Here is a 10,900-nt window from a genome sequence, read left to right on the forward strand (position 1 = left end):
GACCAACTAAGCTTATTGTAACCAAATCTTCGACAGGACGATTTTACTACTAATAAAATATTCGACATTCAGCGTGATACTTGAGTTCTTATATTCATTCTGAAATAAATTTCTCAAGCAGGGGGCATCATATAAATATCTAAATATCTACATATCTACGACCTGAACATCTACGTATCTACGGCCAATCAAGGAACTCAAAATTGGGACGAACCTAGAAGCAGGCCGATAAGCTGAAAGCCAATCAATGAAACCAGGGAAAAGAATCCCGAGGTGCTGAGAAAAGCATGCGTACGGGCCCAGCAAGGTTAAAACAGAAAACATGCAAGCTTAACCGATCAACGAAACCCACGGGTAGAAAATCATATGGCAAAAGCCAAAATAGGTTAAAAACCTGAGGGTGTTGATTTAACTTGGGGTAAAAAACCGGCAGAAGCCAAATATGTTAGAAACCTAAGGGTACCGACTAAACTCAGGGTATAAAGGTCCTTGGCAAAAGCCAAGTGGGTTAGAAACCCGAGAGTAAACCCTGAGGTATAAAACATGGGCAAAAGCCAAATAGGTTAGAAACCCAAAGGTATCGACATTAGTTCTGTTAAAGTTAGATCCCAAGGCCAAAAGTAAATGGTTTAAACTCAGATGAGAATAAAACCAGGCTCAGGAGACTTGATTATGGTCAACGAAAATTGGAAAAACTTCCAATTCATGAATAGTATCGACAAGTTTAAGGCACAAAACCAGTGGCAGGAACCAAGCACTAAGATCCAAAATTGGATCAAAAGCTTTTGGTAAAAGCCCTATGCGTTAGCAACCTTCCCATTTTTAGCCACTGATATACAATGATCTCGTGGTAACGACAAAGCGACAAGTACTCTCAAAACAAAGATCTTTACACAATTATTCGTCTTCTGTTTGAAAGTGGGGGCCATTGTTATGGAGAACAAAAATGACCCGAAATGAGACAAGGAGTTGAAGTCTGATTGGGGAAGACCGGCCCATGACATAACGGGCCGGCCCAAAAAATAACCTAACGCCGTGGGCCGAGCACGGCTCGGGGCTCGGTCCCGAGCCGTGCTCGGCCCACGGCCCAGCCAGTGATCCCCCATCTTTGATCGACGATGTCGCCCAGGCCCTGCAACGGTGAATTAGGGTTAGCTACGGAAGATTCTGGAACAACTTCAAGCTATAAGTATTGATCCAGCCTTAGAGGTAAGGGCATCGAAGAAAGTTGACTACATTTACGTTATTCTCTTGCTAACTTAAGCATCGGAGCCCGTGTGACTAGAGTCACACCGGTTTAGCTCGATTTGGTTTTGCAGGTACTAGTCCCGGATCAACAAGTTTGGTGGATGCGAGGTAGTGAACCGGAGGACCGAAATCCACGCATCAACAGGTACCATCATAATTAGTGTTGTGTCATGACAAAAGTGTAAATTCTATACATTTCAATCCTTTTTTGTAATTATGATTTCTAAATAGGTCATCAATATACTAATCCCTTTTAATATAGAAGATAAATAATTACTGATATCGTCATGTAGATTAGGCTTCTAGCTTATTTGAGTACCACAAATACGATAACTCAATTTAATTTAGAGAATCAAATTCGAATCAGAGAATAGAATCAAAGCAAATAAACACATAATAGCAAAAAAAATAAGGGAATTAAAGAAAGATCCTAGGGAATTCATTCACCTGGAAAATCTATCAACAAATTACTATCTCGATTTGATAACAATTTTTTGTTTTTGGTTTTTAAAAAACAGGGATGTTTGATAACCATTTCAATTTTTAATTTTTGGTTTTTAAACCATTTTGAAAGTCAATCTAAATTAAAAAAAGAAAAGTTTTGAGAAACTAATTTATGTTTTTCAAAATCTTATTTTTCTTCTAATACTCAACTTTTTTTTTTCTTTCTCATATTTATCTCTAACGAATATTTTTCTCACTTAAAAATTTTTTTCTTCCAAAATTTTTCTCTACAAAATTTATTTTTCTCTCTCTAAATTTTCATATTTTAAATATTTATTATTATTTCTCTCTCTTTAAAATTTCTTAATCTTTATATATTTTATATATTTTTTCTTCTTATTCTAATAGATCACTCTCATTTCTCTCTCTACAATTCTAATATTTTCTCGAACTTTTCTCTCTCTACAATTTTGTGTTTTTAAAACTTTTCTTTCTATTCTTAATCTATTTTTCCTCTTAAAATTATATTAAATTTTTTTACTATAATTTTTCTTTTTCTTTAATGTATCTTTTCCTCTCAATTTTAATTTTTTTCTCTCTAAAATTTATCACTTTTTGTCTTTAAATTTTCTTTTACTAATATTCTTTATCTCTCCAAAATTTCTCTTTAAAAAGGTCTAAACTTGTATTTTTGTGTCTCTACATTAGGGATGACAAAAATAGGAAATGCATGTCCCAAACTTGTCCCGGATTCCATTTAGTTTAATAATTAATATATATTTTATTAACATATTTACTAAATTGCGAATAAAATTTGAAATATTTTTTAAAACTAATTATTTATAATAGTAAACAACAATTCTAAAAATAATTAATATATATTTATTACAATTTTTTTAAATTCTGAAAATAATTAAAATTAATTAAAAAACTGGTAATTTTTCATCGAATATCCCCCAAACCCAAATAAACATTCATTAACTTGTTCTCAATTATCAAACTAAAGAACGAGGTGGAGATAGTGGACTACAAATTTTCACGAGCACGACAATGGAAGAGTGCATCTTCACTCGCGCCCCACACTATTTGTCATCTCTACTCTTGATAGAATTTTCTCTTTAATATATATTTTCAATTTTCTAACTTTTTAAAAACAAAAAACAAAAAATGGTTACCAAACATGTTTTGCTTTCTATTTTTTAAAAACAAAAAAAAATAGTTATCAAACATATAAGGTTTTTTATTTTTTAAAAACTAAAAACTAAAGATAGAAAAAACAAAAACCAAAACAAAAATAAAAAACCAAAATGGTTATCAAATGAGCCCTTAATTACTTAAGATTGATTGAACATTAATTCTATAGGCTAAGAACTCTCAAATCTCAACTGTCTCTCCCGATCGCAAGTTAGTTCTTCTTAATAATTAATAAACCAATATTTCTATCTAGTTTCAATAACAAGCAACGACTTTAATGAATAAATTTTTTGATGGCATTCTAAGGAACTACTAATTCTCCCTATTTTAAAACTTCTTTAGTCATAAGTTCTAACTCTAAACCACCTCTCACAGGCATAAGATTTTAAGTTTAATAAAATCAGTCAATCTATGACCAGTACTGTTGATGCTGTTTTCCACCAAGTTCACAGGCTGGCCACGTGCTACTGAGGTGCTAACTAGTGAACCTGAACAGGGAACAAACACCCTGACACCCAAGTTAGTTGAGCTCGAGCTATTAAGGTAGTTCTCAAAGGAAATAGCGTACCTCTTAATAGGGTGGAATGTCCCTTTTTATAGGCAGGCGAGGGAGACAAAGTCGTTGTGGTTGTTACGACCGGCGGTTACGGTTGTCGGGCCCCCTGGTCGGTGGTCGAACCTAAGATCCGATTCTCTAGGTCGGTAGGTGTGTTCCTTTCATCTCAGCTCGATATGGATCACCGACGGGTATTTGATTTGTTTTGAAATGTGGTTACTCCGAACTGACTTCATGCTTACACGTGTGAAGTTTGATTATGACCACCAACATTGGCCCCCTCTCTGGCAAAGTCGAGCTGCGGTTTGTCGAGTTTTTTTTCCCTCCGCGAAATGACATGCTTTGTGCGAACTGAGGTGACTCTTCTCTGTTCTGACAGAGTATGGATCGTTGCTCTAACATGGGAACACACATGCATGGTTTTTTCGTGCTTCGAGGTACGATCTTGACTGCTCATCGGTCGGTACGTGGACGGTTGGGATTGCTTTCGACATCTTATATATAGGGCACCCTTTGAGGTCTTCATTTCTTATGCTTTTCAGATTTTTTGCTCTCGTGCCGACCTCAGCTGCTGGTCACTTCTTGTCTATAGGTCAGTTATTTCTCTTAGCTATTCTTCATTGTTCGTAGATATGTTTAGGGTATATAATTGTAGGCATAATTAAGGGAGTGGTAGGTATAACAGCTCGTCGTCGAGCTATTCTAGCTTAGATTCGACACTAAATTCTAGAGGTGAGGAGAAAATCCTTAGAAGCGTAGGTTGTCCATCCAAGCTCGGCATAGGTTGCTTGGACTTTATTAAGGTGAAGTATGAGATTATTGATTTCGTAGGCATTAGGTATCTCGAGCGAGGTGAAAATTTGGAAGAACCGTCGGCTGGACACGTCGGGTTTTACCTGAGAATGTTCAACGGTGTTCGTCTTCCTCGAACTTTCAGATTGTGAAGCCCAGTTTGCTCGTCTAGATAGGTCAGCTATTCCATTCCTTTTTCTTCATTCTGTTGCTAATTAGTCTTTTCTTGCAGTATACGAGATGTTTATGTGGATCTTCGATCGAGTAAAGAGGTCCGAGGAAAAGGGATCCAGCCTAGCTCAGGATGTACCTCGAAGGTTGCTCTAGTTTAAAAGGTGGTTCTTGAGACCATCGTTATTGATGGTGAAGCTACTGCTCCCCCTACTTCCAAGGCCCGGTCCTCTTCAAAGAAGAAGGAGAAGAAAGACAAGAAGGATACGAAGGAAAATAGAGGGAGAGAGAGCTAAGAAGAGGGGCTGCGAAGTCATCACTACGGAGAAGGTGGGCGAGCCTTCTGCTAAAAGAGCTCAGCTCGAGGCCCACCAAGATTTCAAGTTTCACTTCCATGCCAACACTGTGAGTGATGAAATCAAAGCGGCCGTACAAGAAGTCGCTTAAGAATGTCTGGCTAGGTCAGCTCAAAGGCAGCACCTGACAATGATGCCTGCTGTGGGCAATATTTAGAGAGCTATGGACACTATAGCTGATGTAAGTATGCTCTTTATTTTTATACTTGCTTAATAGATTCGCAACCTGACCTGAAGACGTTTGTCTTTTGTAGGCTCTTATGATGGTTTGCCAAACGACTGCACAGACCAAGCTCAAGCTAGACGAGCCCAACGAGCTTCTGCGTAGTGAAAAGAAGTCTTGGAAGGTATCCTTGATGCCAAGGCTATGGGAGATGAAAATGTGCAGCTTAAGGTCGATCAGCGAGCTGCAAATGATACCCTACCTGAGATGAGCGAGCAGCTGGCCAAGTGCGAGACCATAATGAAGGAGATCATGGAGAGGTTGCATAACTATGAGGAGCTAGAGGCCAAGTCCGTTTCTTTCGAGCAGGACTTGAAAGCCGTGCGTGCTAAGAAGGAAGTCGTTTAGAAGGAGTTTGGCAATCTGCATGTGAATCTCAAGGATGTGAAATTTGTTAAGAGCGTTTTTAAGACGACCTCCACCTATGCTTCTTTCGCCAAGGACTTGATGGACAGTGGGATCAAATTTGCCTTGATCGAGCTGAAGAGGACTCATCCCAAGTTGGATCTCTCTGAGATGAAGAGGGCTTATGTGGAGGAGTGGACTACTCTTCCAGATAAGTCAAAGGCTCTTGAAGACGTTATTGTCAAATATATGAATGAGCTCTTCTCAGAGGGCGAGGACGTGGATGATAACTCTCCAAAATAGAGTTATTCTAGTGTATATTTGGGTGATTTTATACAAATGTCAAAGTGTGTCGGTTTTAGCTCGTAAACATCATGAAAAATCTTATAAATCGAACTTCGAGCTAAAGTCCCAGGTCTTGTATGCTTTGGCTAAAAATTGTGCTAAACTCTCTTATTTTTGGGCTTAAATGCACAGGTTTGGAAAAAGAAGACAAAGCATGAAAAAAGCACTGAGCCCAAAAAAGAGTAGATGAAGCATGTTCAAGACAGGGCAGAAGAGAGTTGCTCCAAACAATTGCTGGAGCATAGATTTACTATGTAGTAACAGCCCAGACACGGGATTTACCGTGTCCGTACAAATTTCAGCTGGATGCCCTAAAAAGTAGACTCGATATAAAAAGGGATGTTGTCCTAGCCGTCATATACAGATCCCAATGGAAGCACGTTTTTTTAGAGCTGAAACGATAAGGAGGATGATTCTCTCCATTTTCGAGGGCAGAAAGCTGACGACAGAGGGGGAGATTCTGCTGCAATTTCGAGCTGTCATCTTCTTCTTCTTCGGTTTTTATACTGTTCCCTAAGATGAGTTGTCTTCTTCTTTTACCCTTTGTATTTTCTTCTTTATTTATGATCTAAATCGGAGGAGATTCCCATGTTGTAACTGCTGTAAAACTGAACCTCTAACTACTATATTCATTTTTAAATGAAGCTGTGTTTATTTCTTATATCTTATTGAGCATTGTTGGCCACTTTGTTCTGTATGCTAGTTACGGTATTGACCCGGGAGGGCTTGCTGTTGTCGATTTGCTTCATTTGTGATTAGTACTTTTCTATAGTATTTTGTGGATTCTCAGGAATGAGGTCCCCTAATCATGCCTCGAACTTGTTTTTATTGCTTGGAAACTTAGCAACAGAAGTTATGGGTATCCATGTTCGGGTGTCTCGAAAGGGAACCAAGTCGAGTTGGGCATTAATAAATATTTGTAAGCTAAAAGGTAGGTTAAGAAGTCTGTGAAAACATGTTGAATCTCCCACACTTTTCCATATCTGTTACCCCTTATTTTTGCTGTTCTGTGCTGTAACTTCTTTATGTTATCAGCTTTTCGAAATGTGTCTACTACTGATATTTGTTTACTGCTCTGTTTGTTATATTTTTTTTAGTTACGACACAACACTTATATTTCATTGTTTTTACACATTTAGTATCTACAAACATCGTTTAAAATATTATCCAAAGTTCCTGTGGATTCGACCTCGTTTCGTACTACAATCGGCAATTTCGTGTATACTTGCACGTCTTGTCAGCAAGGTTGTGTGGACGCAACAAGTTTTTGGCACCGTTACGGGGAACTTATTGATTTTATTCTAAACAATAGTGTTTGTAGATACGGTGCTTAATCGAGTTTTCTTTTCCTGACATTTTTGTGTGGTTATAGGTGTATAAATGATTTTGAGAGCTTGGAATATATTTTAGATCACGAGATACAACACACATTTCATAAGAATCGACGAGAACAACAGAGAGTCCAAGTTGAAGCAAACATGAATCCACCTAACCCAAATTTACGCCAGCCTATTCCACCGAATGTGAGGATTGAGGAAATAGTAGATGAGGTTCCTGTTGCTACCAACCATGAGGTAGCAGTGCCCCCTTTCAATGCTGTATTACTAGCAGATGACATCGATAGAGAAATCAGGGCGTATGCAGCTCTAGCATTTTATAATTTTAACCTAGTAATCATAGAGCCAGAAATTGCAGCACCAAAATTTAAGCTTGGCCAGTTTTCAATAATGGCCAACAAAGATCTCTACTTTTTTTAGGTACAAAATTACCCTCCCTAAAACAGTTTTAAAATGAATATATTATTTTTTCTTTTTTACAGGAGAATCTTACCTATATTTTTCCATTATATTATAATTCAAATATTTTTAGAATCTTATCTATATTTTCTAATTCAAATATTTTCCCAACCAATTTTTAGGAGAATTATAGTAGGAAAAATATTCATTACAATCTAAAACAAAATTTAAACAAGAAAATCATTATTGAAAATTATACTCAAATCATAAAATGGAACAAATACGGTGAATAGAGGAGAGGGAGAAATACGATGAAAGTGAATAGAGAAGAGGAACAAATAAGATAAAGGTGAATAGATGAGAGGAACAAATAAGATGAAGGTGAACAGATAAGAGGGACAAATACGATGGAGGTGAACATGGGTGATGAACAAATATGATGAAGGTGAATGGAGGAGAGGAACAAATATGAAGGTGAACAGAGGAGAGTAAAAATATGATGAAGATGAACAGAGGAGAGGAACAAACATGATGAAGGTGATCAGATGAACAAATACGATGAAGGTGAAGAAAGGAACAAATATGATGAAGGTGAACCGAGGAACAAAACTAAATGAACAAATACAATGAAGGTGAAAGGAGGAACAAATTGAAGGGATGTGATTCCCGAAGTGGAAACGGACCATCGTTCACGATTTTTGGGAAAAAAAATCAAAACGTTCATCAATGAAAATACAAGGGAAAACTAGTTTTTACTTACCTTTCAAGAACTCTTCTTCAATGATTCAATCTCCAACCAACCAAACGATCTTCCGTACTATCCTCTTGGGTCTCGAGAACACGCTTGTGGGAGCGTTTCTTCGGAACGAGAGGGAGTATTGAGAAAGAGAGATTGAGAGAGATTGGGAGTTCTACAACTTTGCTATCCCTGTTCTGTGTTTTTGACCAACTGCAAAAGGGAAGGGATAACCAAGATAGTGACGTGAGGAGTTACGCCACGTCACTTAACTGCCCACTCCCCTGCAATTTTGCAGGGAAGTTTAATATTAATATTAATATTAATAATTAATATATATATATAATAATTAATTAATCATATTAATTAATAATTATATATATATATATGTATATATCAAATAATTAACACTTAATTATTTATCACATAAATAGAATGATATTTTATAGCATTTCTCTCGTATAACTCATAGTTCTAATGTACATCTTATGCACATTATTTTTAACCTATAGTTTTAATATGAATCTTATTCATATTAATTTTATTTGAATCTCATTCAAATAATTTCTCTGATAATATATAGTTTTAATTTAGAATTAACTATATATTATAATGAATCAATATACATATAATCCCTTAAGTAATTTGAACAGTTCAAATTCTTCAAAAAACTTGATCCTCGTTTTACCCGTTATAAGCTAGCAAGGGGACTTAATGGACCTACAGATCAGAAGCTCCAACGATACGAGATTAATCGGTCAAACTCATTGACCGAGTTAATCGACATTTGTTAACTACGGGTCACTCCACTAAAGACCTGCAGTTGCACTATTCTCACTGCAGAATGTTTTCGTGTCTACAGATATACTATCATTAATGACAAGTCAATCTTTCACGAGTGCTCGTAACTCAACCTGGGTCAAATTACCGTTTTACCCTTGAGTTACATCTTACTCCTTAAATACCACTGCTCCTTTAATGAACAACCCGGTTATGGTTCGACCAATAATTGGAAGTCCCTCTCGGGCCAATGAGAGGGTGGGGCCCCTTGTTCAAGTCCCGGAATCAGCATTTAAGAGAACACTCATCTACTCCCCAAGAGTCAGAAGAGGAGTGAATTCCATCTTGTGAAGTTATGTTCCCAACTCCCCACTCGGTCTCGTCCCCAAAATGGTAGGAATATTGAGTTGGCAACTTGGGCTACTCTCACCCATACAGATCAAAGGACGAGCCCTCATAGGCACGAGTCCATAACTCACTCAGGATTGAGAATGAGTTGTTTGGTCATCCTATGAAATAACAATCTGTTAGTCAACGGTGTTACATCTAAAGATTGTCTATTTCGCAGTCCGGTCTTATACAAACTCATTGTATAAATAACATAACTCACTCACATGCCTCCATACGAACGACATGGATCGAGTCGTCTGTAACATTTATAAAGTGGGCCGTATCCATAGTGTTGCTAGGATAAGGTACCCAACCTTATCCATATACTATAGACCCTTTAGGTTATTCACGGGACATTATCCACTTGTATATCAGGGGTATATCAAATATATAACTCATATATCAGGGGTATATCAAATATATACCCAATATATCAAATATATACCCATTATATATACTGTCCCGATTACATTAAAATAACCTTGGATGTTTATTGGATTTTGGACAATGCAATGCTATGAATTCAACAACAAATTTATTGAATAAAACTTTATTGAATATACATTTATTTTTACACAAAATACAAACTACGAGTTTAGGGAAACACACCCAACACAAATATGATGAAGTGAACCGAAGAAAAAAACTAGATGAACAAATACAGTGAATACGGTAACAGAGGAAAAATAATGGTAAACAGGGGAAAAAACAATTAATATAAAAATAAAAGTATAAAGCATTATACCTCAAACCAAAAGCAATTTGTAGAAACTCAAAATATAAGACTCTCTCCTTGCAACTCAGCTTTATCACCCATTACATTGCCCCATTGTTCCATCGCTCGATTCCATCAATTTGCCGTATCGCCTAACAGATCTTGTATCTCTCATTTGATTTCTGTCTCCCTTACCATACCTATAACTCAACTTTGATCGTCTCTCTCGGTGCGATGTCTCCTTAAATTTGGTTAATTATGTGTCTACCCATTAAGTTTATAATAAATATTAAGTTTATAACAATAGTTGTTGGAAAGAAAACTAGAATCAATGAGAGATCTATGAGAGATAATAGAAGTTAAAAGATGTTTTGTTTTTAAAAGTAATAACTAAATAGTAAGGGTAAAAGTGTCAAAATAAAATCCGTTAAATGGTTAGAAAAATATAAATGGACATTTTTAATTATCAAGGACCATTCGACCATTTTTCAAAACGGCGTGATAAATAAGGACACATGCTGTAAATTCTCTAAAAAAAACTAATAGTCCAATGTGGGCCTTAAAATTGAGCCTTCACAATGTGAAAAATAAAGACCCAACATAAGTATATAGCATGTTTTTGAGAGTTCAAGCGTCCATTCTGTAGTCATGTTAGTGAGGGGGTTAAGCGGTTATGAATTCGCTTAGGGGAAGTTTAGCATCACAGACCGAATTTTATGGTCTACTCATATCGGGGAATAACCATGTCTGAAGGTATCCAAGTTGATGTATTATTGACACGTGACACGGCGATATTCATCCTTAAAAAATAGAAACAACAAGACCAAAATAAAACTCAAGCATGCTTGTGATAAATTTGGGATATCAGC

This window comes from Momordica charantia (genome assembly GCF_013281855.1).
Source record: "Momordica charantia cultivar OHB3-1 chromosome 3 unlocalized genomic scaffold, Mcharantia_2.0 BLBB01000003.1, whole genome shotgun sequence".
In the NCBI taxonomy this organism is placed as follows: Eukaryota; Viridiplantae; Streptophyta; class Magnoliopsida; order Cucurbitales; family Cucurbitaceae; genus Momordica; species Momordica charantia.